This window comes from Hippichthys cyanospilos, chromosome 8 (assembly GCF_059441005.1).
Source record: "Hippichthys cyanospilos isolate Australia breed blue-spotted pipefish chromosome 8, RoL_Hcya_1.0, whole genome shotgun sequence".
NCBI classification, from domain to species: Eukaryota; Metazoa; Chordata; class Actinopteri; order Syngnathiformes; family Syngnathidae; genus Hippichthys; species Hippichthys cyanospilos.
The window spans coordinates 5618910-5639759 of record NC_142376.1 but is presented as its reverse complement, the minus strand read 5'-3'; the positions used below and the strand labels follow the sequence as shown (position 1 = coordinate 5639759).

General features: G+C 39.5%; 1 protein-coding gene across 2 annotated transcripts in view; it reads right to left on the bottom strand.

The window, feature by feature from the left end:
- Nucleotides 1–19150, bottom strand: part of cdh11 (cadherin 11, type 2, OB-cadherin (osteoblast)) — an 86935-nt gene extending 67785 nt beyond the window's left edge. For both annotated transcript variants that reach the window (XM_088421487.1, XM_088421488.1), the window contains exon 1: nt 18873–19150. The gene's annotated coding sequence lies outside the window, so the exon portion shown is untranslated. The remainder of the gene's footprint in view (nt 1–18872) is intronic.
- Between the last annotated feature and the right edge of the window lie 1700 nt (nt 19151–20850).

The following is a 20850-nucleotide window of genomic DNA, read 5'->3' as shown; positions in this document are numbered from 1 at the left end:
ATCAGTGACACAATATTATTACGCAAGCTATCTTCTGGAGTTGCTGAATAAAATATTCCAAGAGATAATACTACAATCTCATTCCAAAGTTTAAAAAAGCTTCACACCGGTTGGGTTGCACTTGACCGTAAAAATATTTCACAGGGTGTTCTTAGTGGGGGCAAAAAACATTTGGAAGCACCTCTTTTTCACTCTTTCAAACAGTTGATTTGCGGCTTCACACATTCATGTAATTAGATGCGTGGCCTCGTCGACAGAACTGACGATTGCTTTCAATGCGAAGCGTCTTGGCAAGCCAGTCCCAAGCGTTCAATGTCACGCTGCACCGCATTAACGCCTCATCTGACAAATTCACGGGTCGACTTCGACACGCGCGTCACGCCTTCGGTATCGTACGCCAGGTCAACAAACCAGGGAAAATCGTTTTAGATTTCCAAATCTGTAAGCTTCCAGTAGCATTTCTGCTTGAATGGGCTTCCTTAAAAGTTTGTTGCTGCGATGTCCCTAATGTCCACTTTTGTGTCCATTTTCCCCAGCGAGACCGCAAATGCATTCCACCCAAACACATGAGACATCATTTGCAAGGCCAGGATGTCCTCCACTGAGCACACCAGGACTTTGTTGACTAGCTTGAATAAGTCAAAAGTCCCAGACCAAAAACGTCCACTTCAGTGGACACAAATGAACAAACTGGGCGTCGGGAAGCTATAACCACACTTTTCATCATCACTACCGCTATCTGATCATCCCATTCACTTATCCATTGTCCATTTTCCACATCATCTGCCCCCCCCTCACCATATATCCATATATTGATCCAACTGCCTTTGATAAGTCACAGTGATTGACAGCTACTAATTGGCTTAATCTCAAGCCCCTCCCCAGGGAGCTTGTTGTCCTGTGCCTCATCTGGATACAGCTGTCCCATTATTCCGCAGCTGACACCGTGACCCCCGGGAGCCTGCCGGGGGGGGGTGGGGGGGGGGGCCTCTCAGTGATGGAGCTAGTGAGAGAGGTTAAATACATCCAAAATTCAGACACCATCTTTTTCCTTTTTCTTTGTCTTTCGGGATAACACGCCGTCTTCTGATGGACGCACTCATGCGGAAAAAGTATTAATTCTGAGGGAGATTACGGTAGAGCCTCTCGGGTACCCGAGCAGCTCAAGTTTGCAGGTGGCGCTGAGCCCGTTCTTCGCATTGTGACAGCCCAAAAGCCAAACCTCAAAGTGTAAACCCACAGCAGCTTTGACCTATTATCGCAACTTGGATCTGTGGCTATTGACACATTGAGGTTGTGTTGTCAAAATCATCCAGGTCAAACTGAGCCACAGTGAAATCTCAATTTGACACACTGGGAATAAACGAACCGGCGTTTCCATGAACAGAAACTAGTCCCGTTTGCTCTTGTTATATGTAAACAGACTTTCAGGAGCCATGTTGTCAGAGGCAAAACTAATGTTAAAAAACATGGACATTAGCTTAGCAACGCTGTTAGCAAGCTGCGCAAAGTAGTAGTAGTCCTGTATTTAATTTTAGAATTTCATGTTACTTTTGGTACTTTTAGTTATCTAATTACAACGGAAACACTAAAATTGTGGCTAAGGCCTAGTCACCCGCATATTCTCAAATTCGCATAGTGCGGTTTTATTCATTTGGAATCATGCCAAGCCGCTAGGTGGCGGTAATCAAATTTTGTCCAATCAGAAAGAAATTCCGTCACCGGCGTCCGCTTTGGCGGGAAATAGTGTTGACGTAAAACGTCGATTTATGATTACAACGCATAAATGCAGATCCGAATTTGGCAAATCTCCACTTTGGTCGGAGTTTTTGAGATCTTTGGTTTTGTATCCGTTACTAGGGACAAATAGACTGCGATCGAGGACAATCTGCTCTAAAATCACCCTTTGCCCAGTGAATCTATTAAATCTAATGTACAAAAAAGCGTAAATGTTGTCAAATTTTCGCCACTCTAGTTTGAAGATGCGTACACGCATTTGGATAATTGGAATTAAATTGAGAAACAGTAAAACAGTACAGTAAAAATCATTTAAAATAGGTCTGTGATCATTGTGTATTATTAACAGTTTGTCATTACTCTTCATCCATTGCAGCCTGTTGATGAAATTCGGTTTGCAATGTGTGCGGGACGTACAAAAACAAGAGCATAAAGTGCGAGAACTTTCCATGCGAATCGTTGAAACTGAAGCAAAGTCAGTTTCACGCTTTGTAATACATTTGAGTTGTCTGGCTTCGCTATCTCCACCTCGGGTGTCCTTGAGCGAGACTGCGAGTCACCGCTTCCCCCTTCAGATCCCACATTCATCCGATAGCGAATTGGAGACCCCCCCCGCCGAAGCCCCCCCCCGATTAGCTTTGCTCTATTGAGGAGGCAAGGGCCAGAACAGAAGGTCTCAAAAGCCACTAAGCTTTTAAAGACCCCCTCTCGCCCACCCCCGCACGTCAGTCTGACATCTACTGAGTTCCATTCATCCGGCGGGCGACGGCGCGTTTACGTTAGCATTAGCCAAGCGTGACCCCGGCCGACCTTTGGAGATCCAGCTTTTGTGATCTGGTCGCGTCCCTACCATTAGCCCTTTAATAGCTAGGAAGCATTTTTTATTCATTATGCTTAATGGCTTGATTGCACAGCAGAATATTCATCATGCAGAAAGCAAGTAAAGATATTGGGATGGCTAATAAAGCCCTATCAATATTTAATATACATTTCTAGGGCTACTTATTCTGGACGTGCATTGTGGCCTTTGTAGGTCTTGAAGACTCAACTCTCTGGGTTCAGTTGACCAAATTGAGCCAAATATTGGGTCACTCCATTTTTGACCCATGTTTGGGTTATTTTTTTTACTTAATTCCAAAGAATGTATTGTTTGCGACCTTAATTTAAAACTCTGACCTTGACTTAACCTTCACTTGAAACCTAGGCACTTTTTGCAACCCTAATCATAAATTGAAAAGTTAATTTGAAATCCTAGCCGTCGTCTGAAACCCGAACTCGAACCCGGGTTCGAAAAACAAATTTAAAAACAGCGCCATGATTGATGCGACTTAATTTGAGGCACTTGAACGTAACTTTGCACACACTTGTGCATACATTAAAGCCAGCAGCCTTTAATTTCCACACATGATTGATCGTCACTCGCACGGCGGGAATTAAGAGTACACGCCAAGGCCTCCACACTGAATAAATGAGCAACACGCAAGCCTGTTTGTGTTTTTTTTTTTTTTTTTCTCTAATTGATAATGGATTGTCAGGAATCCATGATGGAATGTTGGGGGATGGGGAGAGTGCGCACGGATCGCTCCAATTGATTAGCAGTGTCGCTTGCATGTGTGATGACCCTAATTAGCTCGGTTAAATGAGCCCCTCGCTGGCAAGACCCCCACCAACCAACCAACCCACCAACCCCCGATGCGCACGCCAACAATCAGCGGGGACGCCAGAGGACACACACGGGTCTTTGTCCTTCACTGTTTTCTCTACCCCACCCATTTTACTGCTGTTCATTTAATCCCGGGTAAGGCAAAGGTCTTTTCTTTTTTTTTTTTTTTTTTTTTTTTTTTTGAAAGGCATTCATTGATGAGGCAAAATGAAATAAAAAAAAATGCCATGTGTGTATAAACATTGTAAAATGTGACAATAAAAAATGTAAAACATTTTAATCAACAATTTTATGAATATACTTAAATGTTTTGCTATAACTTAAAAATGATTAAAGCAGTGTTTCTCAGCAGACATTTTTAACAGCAAATTATTTTTTGTCATGTATAGGCCGCATCGCATTACAGTGTAAAATAAAAGCGGCACCAATTTATTTTCAACAAAACACGACACACTTGGATTGTTAGAATACCGCACCAACACAACAGTAACATGCATGATGCGTGATTACGTTTAGCAGAGGGTAAACTATCAATTAATTCAAAATCAGTACTTTAATACCGTCTACTTCTGACTTCCTTTGTTTACCAGGAGACTGTCCCTATTGGTTAGTAAAACAAAACAAAAAAAAAAACTAAACAGAGATAGTGGAGAGTATTAACTGTTGGGCTCAAAGTATGAAAAGAAAAAGTAGCGACTTAAATTAGCACTTTATAGTCCAAAATTTTCAGTACATTTGTAGTGTTATCTTTAAGCACAGTTTATCCAGCAACTCCAGGCTGTTTTAGTTGTGGCTAATCGGCTGCATTTTTTTTTTTTTACAAACAAAAACTGTGAAACTGTGTAAAACTTAAAGGTACACAAACCTTTGCAAAGATGCCTCTATAACACTATTTAACAAGATGTTGCTTCATCTTCTTATTGGTTTGCTCTTAAATTGAAAATAAAAATATACCACTGCAGAAACCCTGTTTTAAATCTCACCTAACCCCTAAAGTACCTTCATGCACCCCAATTTGAGAACTTCTGGATTAAAATAATGAAGCAATCAAAACATTCAAATTCACTACTAACGTAAAAGCTAGAGGATACTCACCCTCCTCCCCTTCCTAATCCCAGCCTAGCTCGACAGAGAAGCCCTTGTTTTTGTTGTCCTTCTGAGCCGCCATCTCATCCCCTATCTTTCGTCTCAATGAAACTCATTCCTCTTTTTTGTCAAAAGCCCTCAAAGCCAATTAGAACTTGTCTCGGCGCCACCTCCCGGAGCTTCTTTGTGCTTTTTTTCGCAAAGGAAAGGCTCTTTGATTGATTGGTGATGAAATGTTTGAATCATAGCCCCCCCTAAAAAGGTTCATTCCTATCTCGGGGTAGTACATGACGCCCGAGACCCAAAAGACAGATCTTGGCTCAGCTTTGCTTTGTAGGATTGCGCGTGGACTGCGAATGTTTTTCACAACCCCCACCAAGGGCAAGAGGTGTTGTTTTGATCGATTTTCAGCAGGGTTACGCATTTGTACACAAGCGGAACTTTACAAAGAGGTGGCCCAATTGTGTTTGAAGCGGGATAGAAATGTGGATAAACAGCCTCTTCAAGCGAATACGAACGTCATCCTCCGCGACTAAAAAGCAAAAATATCTTGGTCTGTTTTGTAAAAGATCATTGTGTGTTGTTTGGGGTCGCCAAGACCTGGGAAATTTAAAAATTCGCCAAAAAAAAACAAACGCCTGGTCTGTAATCAAATTAAGCACTTTGTCATTCTACCACTAGGGGGCAAAGTTTCCCACATGTTAGCATGACAAAAGCCTCTGCTTTTCTCACCCTAATAGATTATTTACCAGTGTGAAATTGTGTTGTTTCTCACCTGATTCCTAATATGCTAACTGTCAATTGAGACTCATTTAAAAAAAATCTGAACATTTTGAATTCATTTGGTTTGAAATAACCAAAAATGACATTTTGACTGTTAAAATATTAAAAATTGCTCGAGTAAATCATATTCTTTGTTGGAAGTAGGCTTATTTATTTTCATTAGTTAGCTGTGTTGCCCTGTGTGCCAAGTTTTTTTCCGTTTCTTGGAGAGTGCATTTCTTTTTCTCCTTTTTTTTAATCACTTTTGTAAATATCAACCTTTAAAGCCTTGTTTCTATACTGATCCAACATGATGAATGATCGTGATTAATAATCGTGATTTCAACATTGACCAAAATTGTGATAATTATTTTGGCCATAATCGTTCTGCCCTATTTCCAAGTATCCTAGACTTATAAACAAAGTACTACATGCCATTAATACATGACTACTACTTACTAAACGGTCTGGTGCTTAAATAAGAGTTAAAAACACTAGTGAGGCAAAACTTATTCCGAATGTTTACATTGCTGCATTAACTATTCATGAGATGTAATTTTGTTTATACCGAACATTTGATATTATTATATTGCAGTGAGTCTTCTCAGGGTGTCACCTTGTGGGTTTCGCACATAAAAAGGGGGCGATTCGTCACGTAGTCGTTAAATAGCCGACTCTATTAGAGGAAGTGTTCTTAACCAAACCGTCGTCATCAAGTGGCCTGTGAAACCGCGTGAAACTATTCCCGCTATCAATTTTTACTGCGCAGAGCGGATTCCTCTTCACCCGAACGTCGCCCTGAAATTTAAGCTCCCGTCAACCGCGACGTCCCGACCTCCCCTTCGTTGTCCTCCTCGTCGACGCTCTTCAAACAAAGCGCTCTTTGAACCCATCCCTCCCTTGCGCGTCTGAAGGATAAACACGATATCGCAATCCCCGCAAATGAGATTTTCCGGCGTCAAAGCGAGACACTTCTCTTTCATGGCGGCCTTTTCATCAAGAACCTGTTGACGCGCCACTCGCGTCGCTCTCAAGGAAGCTGCGAGCGCGCAAAGCCAGATTATCGTCTGGAAATAAGACGTCTGGATGATCTTTGAAACCCAAACAAGACACGAGCTACACCTTGAGATCGTTACTGAACGATTTCAAGGACTCGCTTCGCACGATATTCTCTACGATCAATTTCAAGGTCGGACCGGTGATGCGAGTGCTTCTCAACCTTTTTAAAAACATACTTAGCTCCCTAAGTACTCCTATTAGGATCAACGTTTAAAGTAGAGAAGCCTAATGAGTCCAAGTGTTTATGAAAAGGAGGTTCCATTCCTAACTCTTTGCATGAGATTATGTAGGCTTTCAGCATTAACATTTAGTGTCAAAAAGTTAGAAATACTTTGAAATGCTCTAAAACACATGGTCAAAAAATACAAGCAATTCATTTTTGATAATACAGTGTTTCAACGATACAGTGATTCGCCTTTTTTACCACCTAAGCCTGTTAATACTTGATCTTGCTCACCCCCTAATGTATTTATTTTGATTCAAAACTCGTCATTCTACATCGATAATCTTGGTGTCACATAAGGCAACAACTCTTCATGACTCCTTTTAAATAGTGCGCTTGTGGCCGTGAGTGACAGAGCTGTGCGGAGGTGTACATGTGTGGAAGGGGGAGGGGTGTGAGCGGATGCATGAGAAAGTGACTATGCTGTGATACAGAGTGAGTTTGACCTTTTAACATAAGCATTGCATTGTGGGTAAAGGGTGTGGGGTGTGCTCTGGCCGTAGTGTTTATTAAACACATTTCATACACTTTATGTTTAAAGTTCGTCATGGAATTCACTTATCGCATTTTGGCCCACGGTAATTAGGAAAAATACCGGAACATACACAGCTGTGCACCGTCATTAAAATTGTTAAATAAAAAAAAAATTGTGTATGGGGGGGAAAAAAAAACACAGGGTATTTTTAATTATTTGACTAAAAATAATGATTCAAGTAAAACCTTCTGCTTTCAGCATTACCCTCCATGTCTGTAAATTAAAGACTTATTTGATGGACATTAAATGCACAGTCAAATGCTCATCAGAGCCATTAAAATCTTTGTGGAAAAAAAACTAAGATGGATTTTTTTATTTATTTGAAATAAAAATGTCCTGTGCAGATCAACATTGGCGAGTGTAAACATTTGTTTTTGTACTTTTTAATAGGTTTTTGTCAAATTATTACATTCTTGGTAACAAAAAGGACAAAAATAATTGATTTTAAATTATCTGGAAAATAAATGTTGCTTAATTAGCCGATTCTCAAGCTCTGGTGTCTTAATGATGTTATTATGAGTGATATTAAATTTATTGACTCCCACAGAAGCATTTTTACATTTTTTTTTTTTTTTTTTTTTCAATACCAGGCATCTATTTTGATGTATTTTTTTTCATTTGTTTTATGTTCTCGAGGCAGGTCTAAAATAAAGTTTAGCATTGCCAAAACGTCCCCAAATTCCCCAATTTGGACTAAATTCGCTCAATTCTCCTCCCTGCCTTTTCTCTCTCAATATTCTGTGCCATCAAGTACGCCTGAAAAAACCCAGCGACCTTGCGCTACTCCTACTCGTCGACGTCATAATGAATACAAACACACTTGCCTATGCATTGTATAAGACCAGAATGGAATGGCTCAGGGCGAGCGGATGATGAAAGAAAACAGGAAGCGCATGAAAAGCATACATCACCGAACAGGCTGTACTCACCACGCGTGAGGAATTGTAATAATCATTGTTAGTATTGATACAGGTAATAGCTTTATTTTTTTTCCAGATGGAAGCCGTATGATGCAGTAATTTGTGGTTATTTTCGAGGGCGAGGGCTTTGAGCCGTCCCGCAAATAGCGGGGGAAAAAGCCGACATAATTGTGTAAAATGCGCATTATGTCTTATGGTGGTTGGTTAAATCGTAAATATAGCACAAAATATGAGCAAGATTTACTTGTTTGACACCAATTACTACTTTGTACTTTTCTTTACAACCAGATTTTTCCCATCATTTTACATTGCAGAAAAGCGCAAAATACTGCATTAACATGATCATCTAGATTCTGTATTTTTTTTAAAAATAGAAATTAGAGTAAAGCCAATTATATATATTTTATTCTATAAACTGCAGCGGCAAAAATTGAGAAAAAAAAAAAAAAATGTCACGGGTAAGATGCACCAGACCAGATAACATCAGATATTGTAACTTCAGATATTTATGCAGAATGATGGTAAATGGATGTTTTTGAAAAAATAAGTAAATAATTGCCTGATTATAGCAAAATTTTATTTAACAGACTGAACATGTCTGCATGTTTAACACCAACATATTTTTAGAGGATGGATGGATATTTTCAATATGACAATAGACTACTAAATTAAATAAGTTCAAATCAAAAATCAGTAATTCAAAGTGTCTTCTTCTGTTTCCATTTGTTTAATAATGTTAATGAACATATAAATACATTGCACATAATTCATATTTACAATCACGCAATTTTCAAGTCACAAATCTTTTTCATCTTATTCAAGATTCTATTCATGCATATTTTCAATATGTTTTTCTTAAGTTTGAGCACGGCAATTGAGTCACATCTTTTTAGTTCTATTTCATATTCGTTCCATAAATTGCTTTACTGAGAGATTATTAAAAAAAAGGTAGACTACAAGTCGCAGGGCTCAAATCATGAGAAAAAAGCCACGGCTTTTAGTTAAAAAAAAAAATGGTATCCGCACTTACAGTTGGTTTTATTATCCATATTTGAGATTTTTCTATTCGCACAATCGTGTATTATCTCTCTCAAGTGTCCCTAATGAAGTGGCCGACGTTTTGGTAGTCCAGGAGGAGGCGACGTTCACTGCAAAGGTCAGAGTCAGAAATTCCCCCAAAAGACATAGGTGGGATATATCAACGGTGGGAGAACGGAATAAAAAAAAAAAAGAAAATAAGGCGGCCAAAAAGAAAGTGAAATTAATACCGCGCGGCGAAGCGGTCCCATTCAATCATACGATGACATTATAATAAGTGTCACGGGAGGAAGCGGACTGGAAAAAAGAATGGTGAGGGAAGATGCATTGTGGGAGTTATTGATAAGAGGCGACGGAATGGAGGGAGCTTATTATGGCGGAGAGGTCAAGCATGCGGTAATGCCCCCGTCTCGTAGAAAAGAAAACAAGCTTTTGTGAGCCAAATGCGTGTCCGCCGCACTCGGGTTTTGTCGGACGAACGTTACGGGGCGCCGATAAAAATCTTTTATTGTGTAAATGCTGAGAGATGATGAGCCTTGGCGCCGTCAAAACGAAATCGGGCGTCGCTTTGTTCCTTTCCGTCACGCTTAATAGCGGCTCAAGGGTTCCAGCGCCAATCAGAGGACCGAATATGTTTTGTTTGGGATAATTGTGCTTTGCGGAGGGAAAAGAAAGGCAAGCATGTCGCAGAATATGTACGTTTGAAGCCATCTAATAAGTTTGCTCGTTCCGTTTACAGACGCATTTTTTTGTTTGTTTTTTTGCAACGGCTGGACGCTCATGCAAATTGACTATCCATTTTATTTTATTTTTTTTTAGTCATGATTAGTGGCGGTGTCAAATCAATTGTTGCTGTGGGCCTCTGTAGTCATGACGCCACAGCTAATTAAACATTTAAAAAAAAAAAAAAATATATATATATATATATATATATATATATATTATTATTTTTTTTTATTTTTTATTTTTTTTTCTCAGTGAAAGCAACAGCCAATTCCAAATATTGGTTATTGTCTTTCTGCATGTTAATAATCATTGTTGACCCTGTATTTTATTTTAGTTTTTTTTAAATACACTAGTCTATCTCTACACTTGATATTAGGTTTAAAATTAGGTTTCAGATTTAGCAATATTTAGCCAAAAAAAAATATATCATATTTTATTTATATATATATATATATATATATATATATATATATATATATATATATATATATATATATAATATATATATTTATATATATAAATATATATGTATTTTTATATATATATTTATATTTATATATTATATATATATATATATATATATATATAATTTTTTTTTTTTCGCCAAATATTGCTAAATCCGAAACCTAATTTTAAACCTAATATCAAGTGTAGAGACAGACTAGTGTATTAAAAAAAAAAAAAAAAAAAAAACTAAAATAAAACACAGGGTCAACAATGATTATTAACCTGCAAGAAAGATAATAACCAATATTTGGAATTGACTTTTGCTTTCACTAAGAGAAAAAAAATGGTCCATTTCGAAAACTAAATATTAAACTGTTTTAAATATTTTCAATGTTAAAATGATTATCACCTTTTTAGATTTAAATTAAAACAAAAACAGGAGGAGCATACAGTTCCCAGGGTCAGCAGCATCTCATAATGTTCACTGAAAATTTAAGCAAATAGTTTTCCGGACGTTAACTTAGTTTTGGCCTTCATTTTTTTGAAACTCATATTTTTCAAAATTGTCATCTATCTCTAGCTTGTACCAGATGATCACTTGTTCAATTATTAAGTCATGATAAAAACAAATATACACATCAGCATTTATTACACGTAACAATTCTAGTGCAGATTTGAGTTAACAGTTTTTGCATTCATGGGCCACCTGAAAACATATGGCAGACCAGATACGGCCCCCCGTCCTCATGTTTGACACCAGCGCTATATGTTGCATCTTTCATCAAAATTGTGCTATTTGTCTTTGTGTTAAAACTTGATTTTGAAGGACAACATATGCGTTTTTTTCAGGATTGCACAATATTTCCCCCCTCTTCTCTTTTTGGATTTTTCCGGCGCAATGGAAGTGTTCACTCCCACCTGTGGCCAAAAATGGTACTGCCCCTCCTTTTTGAACCATTTGCAATCCCCCCCAAATAATCTTTCTGAGCCTTTTAGTGTTATTTATGTTGATGCGGGCCATGTTTGGACATTGCACGCCGCCCTGCCAAGACTCAAAAAAAAATGGTACAGTCCTCCCTTGAAATCACATGTGGGGACAACAAGCAATGCGTATCAATGTGCGTTCGGTGAAGGTTATCGGAAAACATCTTGGTCGGGTTCACCGTGGCCGAGCGTGACTGCGTGAGCGTGTTTGAGAATGTGTGTGCTGCCAACGACACACTATGCCCGCGGAAAGGTCACACACACAGGAACATACACACCTGGAGGACCCAACCAGCACAGACACATATGTTGGAAAAAAAATGTTACCTCAGCAGGACCAAGCAGCTTTAATTAACATAACCACATTAGGTATGCTAATGGGGGTGGGTGTGAATCTGTGTGTGTGGGGGCAGAAACCATTAGCTTATTGATTGTCAATAAATCCCAGTGATTTGTAATCATGACATCATCATCACGGAGATAAATTACAAGACGTCTTAAGGAAAATCCAGCTGTGGGACACACACATTCGCACACACATACACGTTTTCTATTAATTATTATCCGGAATAATGAGAGACAAACGAGTCATTAAATCTCTCCTTGACCCGGCGCGCCACAGTCTTTCTTTTTCCCGTCTTTTTCCGCCGTCGTTTCGCTTAACTCCCGACGCGAAGGAGAGCGGATCCTTTCAGCTGTGAATTATTAATTAGCATTCAAGCTAGCCTCCGAATTTTCTCTGACCCACATCAGGAAGAGAAGGAGGGTTGTTTTTTTTTTTTTTTTCCTGCCTGAGATGCAAATGAGAAGCTTCATTCAGGTAGAAACGCCGGAGATGCAATGGAGAAAGTTTTATTCTGGAAAAGTGTTTTTTTTTTTAATTAGTTGAGTCTCTGGAGAGGCTTCGTTTGGCTCGGCGTGAAAGTCTGCTGCCCCGACGGGACTCTTAGAGGCAACGCTAATCGATAAATTATAATCAGATTACCGTAATTTCCGAAAGCCTGAATTTTTTTTAAAAAGCTGATGGTGCGCCTTATAATCAGGTGCGCCTTATATATGAATCGTAAATGCGAAATGAAGTGATAAAGTAAGCTTTAGCTGTTTCTTTTGTGTGTTTACAGTAGAACAAGGTTGCTCAGATTGACATTGAGTTATTATGCTATTGAGAGTTTAGAGTTAATATTTGAGTTATTGTTATTACTTTGAGTATTACTATATTGTGATTGAAAACGTTTTAAAATATGTCATTAATTGACGGTGCGCCTTATAATCCGGTGCGCCTTATATGTGGAAAAGGTTTTAAAATGTCATTAATTGAGGATGCGCCTTTTAATCCGGTGCGCCTTATAGTGCGGAAAATACGGTACTTTGTGATGAAGTGCTGCATCTGTGAGTGAAAATACTGTACATGGCAATTTTGATGCCAGGCCATTCGCCGCAATTAGCACCATTCATTTGAAATCTAACTTGGAAAATTCACCAAGTTCAAACAACGTCCCTACTTTTCCTTAGGTCGCCATGGTAACAAAACATGTCTGTATTCATGTGATATAATTGGCAATTTAAAGTGGGATAAGTGGAGGCTAAGTGTGACTTGAGATCCGAGGCATCAGGAAATTGATTTTAATTGTTAAAAAAAAAATCTTACATCTGCTTTGAAACCGTCTGGAGGGAAAAAGTGTTTTTCTGTTCTATCTCATGACTGCGATCATACCACTCCAAGCACCTGACTGTCACAGAAAACAAATTACACCGATTTCACGCACTCATGCAGACATGCAAGCGACGGCTTTCGCATCAAACGCGCAAATGCGCATCGGCGCCGAGATCGATAGGTCTCCCTATCGGGGATAATCAATTCTCATTCTAATCCGCTCGATGAGGCCGTCGACGCCGCGCTCCGATTCGCCAATAGCTGAATCGACATCGCTCGTTAATCCCGAATTAGCATCGATCCCGTCCGCGCCGGGTAATGAGTCTCAAACAACAAACGCGCCGTAAGGGAAATGGACCACTAGGGATCAGATGAATGTCTTTAAATTTGGTGAAGCAGCATGTGGCTCATTAGCCGGGATTTGTCATCAGAAGGCGGACATGTTTAGCGTGTGTCATATAGCAGCGTTAGCATTAAATGATCTACATTTGCCATGGACAATTTCTCCTCTTTCTGCAAACGTAACAAAAAAGGTGAAGCAGCATGCGGCTCAGTTGATTATTATTATTATTATTGTTATTTTTAATTTTTCAAAAGATGGCTTGTATTTGGTCAGGCTGCAACTATAGGACAGTTATTCGGATAACCTGCTTAAATTGTATCGTATTCAGGTATTTGGATGAGATAAAAATACGTTTTGTTGGTTATAGAACAGTTATGAGTAAAGAACACAATAAAATATTTCCACTTAATAATTGAAATGTCATTTTTAGGAGGCTTTTGTGACCTAAACGTTTAACAAATTTAAACTAGCAGCAGACTATTTAACTCTCGAAACATGAATGAGATTTTAAACATATTTGCCCATTTGGTTGATAAAATGAAGAGGCATCAAACCACATTTTTGCTGGCTAAACCGGCACATTTGTGTAAGCACCTTTCGTGGAAAAAGTGATCAGTAGGAACGGCAACTTTGTCAATTGAGTCTTTTACGTTGTAATCTGCCTTTGAAGAGTAATCCTACGACTTTCACCAGCCTATACAGAGCAATTGAGTACTGTTAACCGCTAATACCACTAGCATCCGGTACCACATGTTGCTGCTAGCATTGCTAGCCGCTAATGGCGCTCCCACTGAGAATTCACCACTAATTGCAGGCAACAGACGCCGCGCAATACAATGTTAGTCTGTTTTTAAGCATTCTAAATTAGCATAATTCCCAAATGACTAAATTTAGCACAACTTAATGTTGTTGATTGACATCAGAGATTAGTCAAGTCATATATATATATATATATATATATATATTTTTTTTTTTTTTTTAACCACAGTACTTGGAGCACTTATTTCACATTTAATTGCGTGGTTTGTCGAACTTCTTCCGTACATCAAATAGAATAACCGTCCGGTCACAGAACATATTAAACTTCTAAATCAAGGTAACGCAGCACGAGAAAAAAAAAAACACACATTCATTTTCCCGCTTTGTTCCGGAAAGGGGAGGGCCGTCGCAGTGTTGGGATCAGAACCAGTCGTACATCGGATCGAAGGCAGGAAGCGGGTCGGCCATCATAGAATCGCAGTTCAGACGCCGATGTACCCTAGCAGCACTCTGCCCCCGAGCCTCGTGATGCGTTGCAGATGTTTGACTTCTGTTGGCTCACAAGTTGTCTAACAAACTTGTCGCCGCTTCCATGTGCCGAGGCGGGAGAAGCCAGATGACTTAAAGAGACCGTTCGCCGCCTTTGATGCGGAGAATTCCGCTTCAACGCCGCTAATAGATGTCAGATGATGCCGTAGCGATTGTTCCGAGATAGGGGGTGCATTTCCTGGCGATTTTCATCGCAAAACTTTTGCCTGGGGCAAACGGTCATGGCGATATACCCAAAAAGGCATTTAAGCAATGAAAACAGACTATGGAATAAATTTACTCACATCCAGAAATTTTTATGGGATTAATGTCGCTGTAATTTCCCCGATGACAATTTTGCTCTTATTCGGGTCTCAAATTAGTCGGTAAAGCAATTCTACGTAGCGTTGAACTCAAAAGCATAGTATCTCTTCTTCCACAGGTGAACTCAAGCACCAATCGTATTTTTCGCACCATAAGGCGAACCTAACAGCCTTCAATTTTCTCAAAAACTGACAGTGCGATTTAGGGATTAAACAAAGGCAGATTAAAACGTAAAAGACTCAATTGACAAAGTTGCCGTTCATACTGATCACTTTTTCACGAAAGCTGCTTACACAAAACCACAGGTTTTCATATTTGGGGGGCAAAAAAAAAGAAAATATCTTAATTCCCCTTTAAGTTCTTCAATTTTTACCTCATTTCGTTTATAAATGTATTTTCTACAGGTAAAATTCAGTTTTGATGCGCAATATATATTCTTTTTTTAAGCAATGCCGCAAAAAATATGTAAAACAAAGCACACTTATAAAATAAATCCAGAAACTGTTTTCAAATCAACAAAACAATATATTTTAAGTTTTTTTTTGGTTGCAAATTGATTAGAAAAAAAGGTTTATTTAATTGAATCCTAATTATACTATTTTAAACTGTTGATTCTTGATCCATAATGCAACACCAGCCACTACTGTAGCTTCTATTCTATGCGCCTTATAATGTGTTGCTCCTTATACGTGAAACTAGTTTAAAAAATGTTTAAAATTGATACGTGTGAAGCCTGTCAATCCGGTACGCCCTATAGTGTGGAAAATACGGTACTTAACTGTTTCATAATCGTGGTGGACCAGTTCCACAGATGTCCCCTACAACATTATTTTACTGCAATTAAATCCACACTATGCATTTTTTTTGGATTACCTAAAATAATGCCAGTTGAATTACTGTGAAAGTGAACACCCGCTGAAATAAACACCCGCTAAGTAATTGCGTCAAATTGTCTTGTTGACCCCTGGTTATCAATATTAGTGCTAGCCCATCCAATCCAAGGCCCCGTTCAACCTCATTGAATTGAATTTAAAGCAAAGCTATGGAACAATGTGACCTTTACCAGTGAGATGTTACATTTGCTTAAATATGCAAATGTATAATGTCGTTGCTGACTCAGGAAATATACTGGCGGGACAGTCACACTCATAATGCCTTTTACCGCTTGCAAAAAAAGCGATATGTAATCATTTCAGTTATCTACAAAATGTGTGGACCATCCTGGACGCAAGTACGTAGCAGTTGTGTCATTACGCTCTTTGATTACATTTTTTTTTTATCTGATTTGAGCTCACACGATTATATCTGAACTTTGTGACAGCACATGTGTTCCGTTAGCATTTATGTTAGCTTCTTTGTGAGTAGCAAACACCTGAATGGACGTTTCAGTTGGAGGAGACAATGAAGTCAGTGTTGCGTACCTCCAAGTGAGGAGGGGCAGCTAAAAGGATTTGAGGTCAGAAGACACACTAATTACACATTTGACATTCAATCCACCCGGGATGCTAGATTACGGTTATAATCCCATCATCGGCATCAACGCGGGACGTTATTACACATCCACACGGGATGCCCACTGAAAGATTAAAGCCAAAACAAGGAGGGATGAAAAGCTATTTGATGAGATGTGGAGGCAAATATTTGCGTATAAAAACACAAAAATCAAACCGGTGCCTCACTCATATCACTGTTATTATTATTATTTATATTTGTGGTGGTATCACTCGGCATATTTTATTCAAGTCCAGAAGATAGATTCTACGACATAATCTGTTTTATTTTTGAAATTTCCATCCTAAAGGCAATAAGCATCCACAAGCAAGAAGTTGCTTCCTGTTCCAATTGATTTGCTCTTAAATTTCAAAACAAACTGACATTAATATATATTTTTTTAATTTTCTTATTAAATTATTTAAAAATGTCCTGATTGTTAGCTGAATGCATACGTCATCAACATCATGAAGAAACATTGATTTAATTATTTGGTCAATAAAATTTAAACAGGACTAAATATGATTTATAACTGACATTCTTCAAAGTAGGCACTTTTATGCTACAAATAGCTTTGCATGTCTTCTATTTTCTCAGTCAGCTTTATGATGTGAATGATGCACCTGAAATGACTTTGTTTGCAGCTACTTGATTTTTTTTTTTTTTTCAGTTTTAGACTAACCTGTAAAACACTGTAAAAGTAGGAAACGTTTGTTGAACATTGTTTATTTCTTTTATCTTGCGTTCATGTTGAACGATAGTTGAATGTATACCATTTTTATTGCTAATAACCTCAATTATACTTGGCATGGCTAATGGTAGGGCGGCCTGAACGATTTTCACGATCCAAGAGGGAGGCTTTGCAAAAGATACTTGAGAAGCACTGACTTGAGCGTTTTAATCTGGAGGTGTTTCCAAACTTTTGCCTGATATTATGTCATTCGTAAAGCATTATGAAGCCACGTTTTTGTAAGAAGTTTAAAATAAGCAAAATCTACAGCTGTTTGTCCCCACATCTTTGCCGAATATTCAAGCAGAGATAATGTGCATCCAACAACCCTGCGGCTCCGTTAAGTCTCCGACTTGTGTGTCACCGTTGCTTTTCTTTTTATCCACCACGCATCTATGTACAACAAGTGTGTGCGGAATACATTGCGGAAACAAGAAGCAAGTTAACACTGGGCCCAAGATAAAGAAACAAAACCAAACATCTCGGGGACAAAATGGTATTAGTGTAGCGCAAGCCCCCCCACGCCGACCCCCCCCCATTCCCCAGTCAGTCTGGGAGGTAACAGAAGCCACTCACAGGCCGACATACTTATCCAGACAGACTAGACTTGTGTGAGATTGAATCGGCCGTCCCAGGGGAGAGAGCAACTAGCTCTCCATCTACCGAGAGCGGTCCTCGGGGAAAGATCAGGAGAGGTAGGGTGAGGGGGGGTCACAAAGGTAGGGGGGGGGGGGACAAAAAAAAAAAAAAGCGAAGGGCATTTGCCGCCGCCTCCTCCGCTGCTGCAGTGAAGCCCGACAGCTCCCTCTGTTGCTACTCCCGGAACGACGCCTCCTTTTTTTCATTCATCTTCTTCTACTCCCTAGCAGCTGGCGCTTGATGAAATATGAATACCACGATTACAGTGTCGTAAATTAATACCCCCCCCTCCCCCCGCCCCTCCTTGAGAACCTCAAGAGCTTCTCTTTTAACTCGTTCCAAACATGTCGGAGTATCTTTGAAAGATTCCAAAGAGTCCCTCGCCGAGGCCATCTAAGAGCATTGGCGGCGTTTGTTTAATTACTCGAATACCGAATAAATTATAAATTCAATCGGTAGCCATTACAGTGATATTCACTGTTCTGCGTCCGTGGAATCAGCCCCACGGTTCCTCAAAGCGGAACTCTTTGGACATTGATATTGAAGTACCACCCTGCATTCTCCTTTCAGCTACTATATCAGAAGGATGAATTACCAGACCGAAACCCCATAAAGAAGAGAGATCTTTGAAGCGGCTCCCGATGAAATATACGGCGACTGCTTTGGAACTTTCCCAACCGCTAGAAGAAGAGCTTCTGATGAGCTGTAATAAACAAGAAATCCACATCACCGAGGAAGAAGCGGCAAAGCCACAACAGCGGAGGAAGAAAAACCACATCGTACGACAAATCCAGTAATTCCACGCAGCCTTTACTTTTTAAATTTAGATGGAAAACCAAACCGCAAGAGGAGCCTACAATGAGAGGATTGTTTGGAAGAGAGGAGCTGCCAATCGGATCATTTCTCTGTTTTCCTCGCTCATTCCGGCAGTTCTTGTGCCAGGTAGAGCCCGACCGAATGGAGGCAAGCGCTGCCCGGAGGTCTCCGGGGGCGCCGGCTTGAGGAACCGCCGCCAAGGAAAAATAAAAGTTGCGCCTCTCGGTCACGCGCAAACGCTCACCCGGACCAACATTTGAGACTCCAAATCATTCATCAGTCTTCCGGCGTCTCATGTGTGCGTCAGATCGTACGCGCGTGCGTTTTGCCACTGTGCCAAATTCATTTCAAGCTCATCCTGGAGAAGAGCCTGTCATGTGGAGGAGAGAAATCGAGCGCTTCTCTTACCTCAGTGAGTCCGCGCGCGTCCCAAGCGAGAAAAAAAAAAAAATCCTTCCACAGCTAAGAAATCAAACATCCGCAGCTTGGTGGTCCAGTCCAGTTTGGTGCAAGCCCCCCCCTTTATCTGTTTAGTTTTTTATCCACAGAATGATTGATAAAGGAGACAAGGAGGTCTTTCTGGTGATCTCAATGAGAGAGTGGGGGAGATGTCACTGCGACTGGAGCATCCTTGTCGCTCTCCTCCTCTTTGCGATGCGCGGAGCCGCTCTGAGTCCGTCCGTCCTCTCTCAGTGAGCCTCGGACGAGATGTGAGAGGGAATGAGAGGAGGAGGAGGAGGGATGGAAAGAGAGCGAGAGAGAGAGAGAGGAGTGAGTGAGGAGGGGGTGCCTTTAAACTACACCAGCGCTCCCTTTCTCTCAGTACGTATGCAGCGTCATTTTATTCAAGGATACCCCAACATATTATTCACAAATATGTACCTTTAAAATCGATTTATTTACATGCGTTCTTCAACTTTTGGTTGTTCCAGGGGGTGGAGGGAACGCAACAGTTGCTGATCTTCGATTGGTAGGGAGCTGTGAGCCAATTGTGGCGGAGTAGGCGGGGCCACAGCGGGAGACCCTGCCATCCGAGGGAGGTGATAGGCTGACAATTTCAAATGTCTCCGGGCAATGAAGAGTTAGAAAGGGGGGGACACATGACACTACTTTTAACTGCCTTGGAGGCTCCACTTTCACACGCACACACACATATGTGTGTGTATGCATATATATATATATATATATATATATATATATATTAGGGGTGTGCCCATTTACCATGATTCATAATCCATTTAAAATGACCCAAAATCAATATTATATAAAAAAAAATAGTAGTTAGTTTCATAGATAGTTTCATCTTTATAAATTGTAAAGGCAAAAAAAAAAAAAATACAGCAAGCTAAAAATAAAAATAAAATATATATAATCAAATATATATAAAAAAAAAATTAAAAAAAATGTTAATAGCTTGTGCAAACTATATATTTTTTTTAAACGCTCACATTCTGCCACTTATACAAAACCTTACAGCTCCCAAAGACATATTAACCTGGTACAATGTCTTTCAGGTGGAGAAAATAAATAAATATTCGTATAGTTATGGGCATTTTGGTTTGAAAGTGCAGGTTTTAGAATTATTTTGTCAATTTGAAGTTTGGTGATCATAAAAATCATCTTGAAAATTCAGCCCCCAAACACAGTTCGATTTGGCAACGTGGAATTGGGTAGGCTTTTCCATTATGAGTAGATTCACCAAAATATCACAAAAAGTCTGCCATTTTGGTTAGAAATATTTTTACGCTAATGTCTAGCATGTCTCTAAAATACGGAGACATCATCCAGATTTTTTCTTGAGGCAGTCCAAATTTGGTTGTCCTATTACAACCAAATTTGAAATATGAACAGTCGCGATGAGAAAACGAAGCCTCGTGAACCACTTGCGATCATTGTTCGCTCCTGTAGATGGCACTATTCAAATTCAAGAGTTTTGTCGTATTCATATAATACCACACAATGAAATTCGTATTCCTCTCACTTCCCTGTGAAGACTACATTCCATAATCGAGCAAATAATAAAGTAGGCAATAAAACAAAAAAAGCGAAACAAAATTAAAAAAAGAAACGATGTGGGGGAACTTTAATGAATTTCCATTGCAGTCGCCTTTATCGTTAAAACCAAGAGCACAACATAGAAGAGTAAACAAAAAAATAATAAAGTGGTTCACGAGGCTTCATTTTCTTTATAAGACTCGCTCCTTCATGCAAATCTACAAAGACGCTCGAAAAGCAAACCGCATTAAACATGCAGAAAGTTTAGAATAAAAAAAAAAGTTTTGCTCTATTTATTCTGCGGCTCACTTGTGTGCCCAAATTTTCAGAACGCAATTTATTTATCCCAGTGCGCCTTTTCGTATAATCGAACAGCGGCGTGAGCAATTTT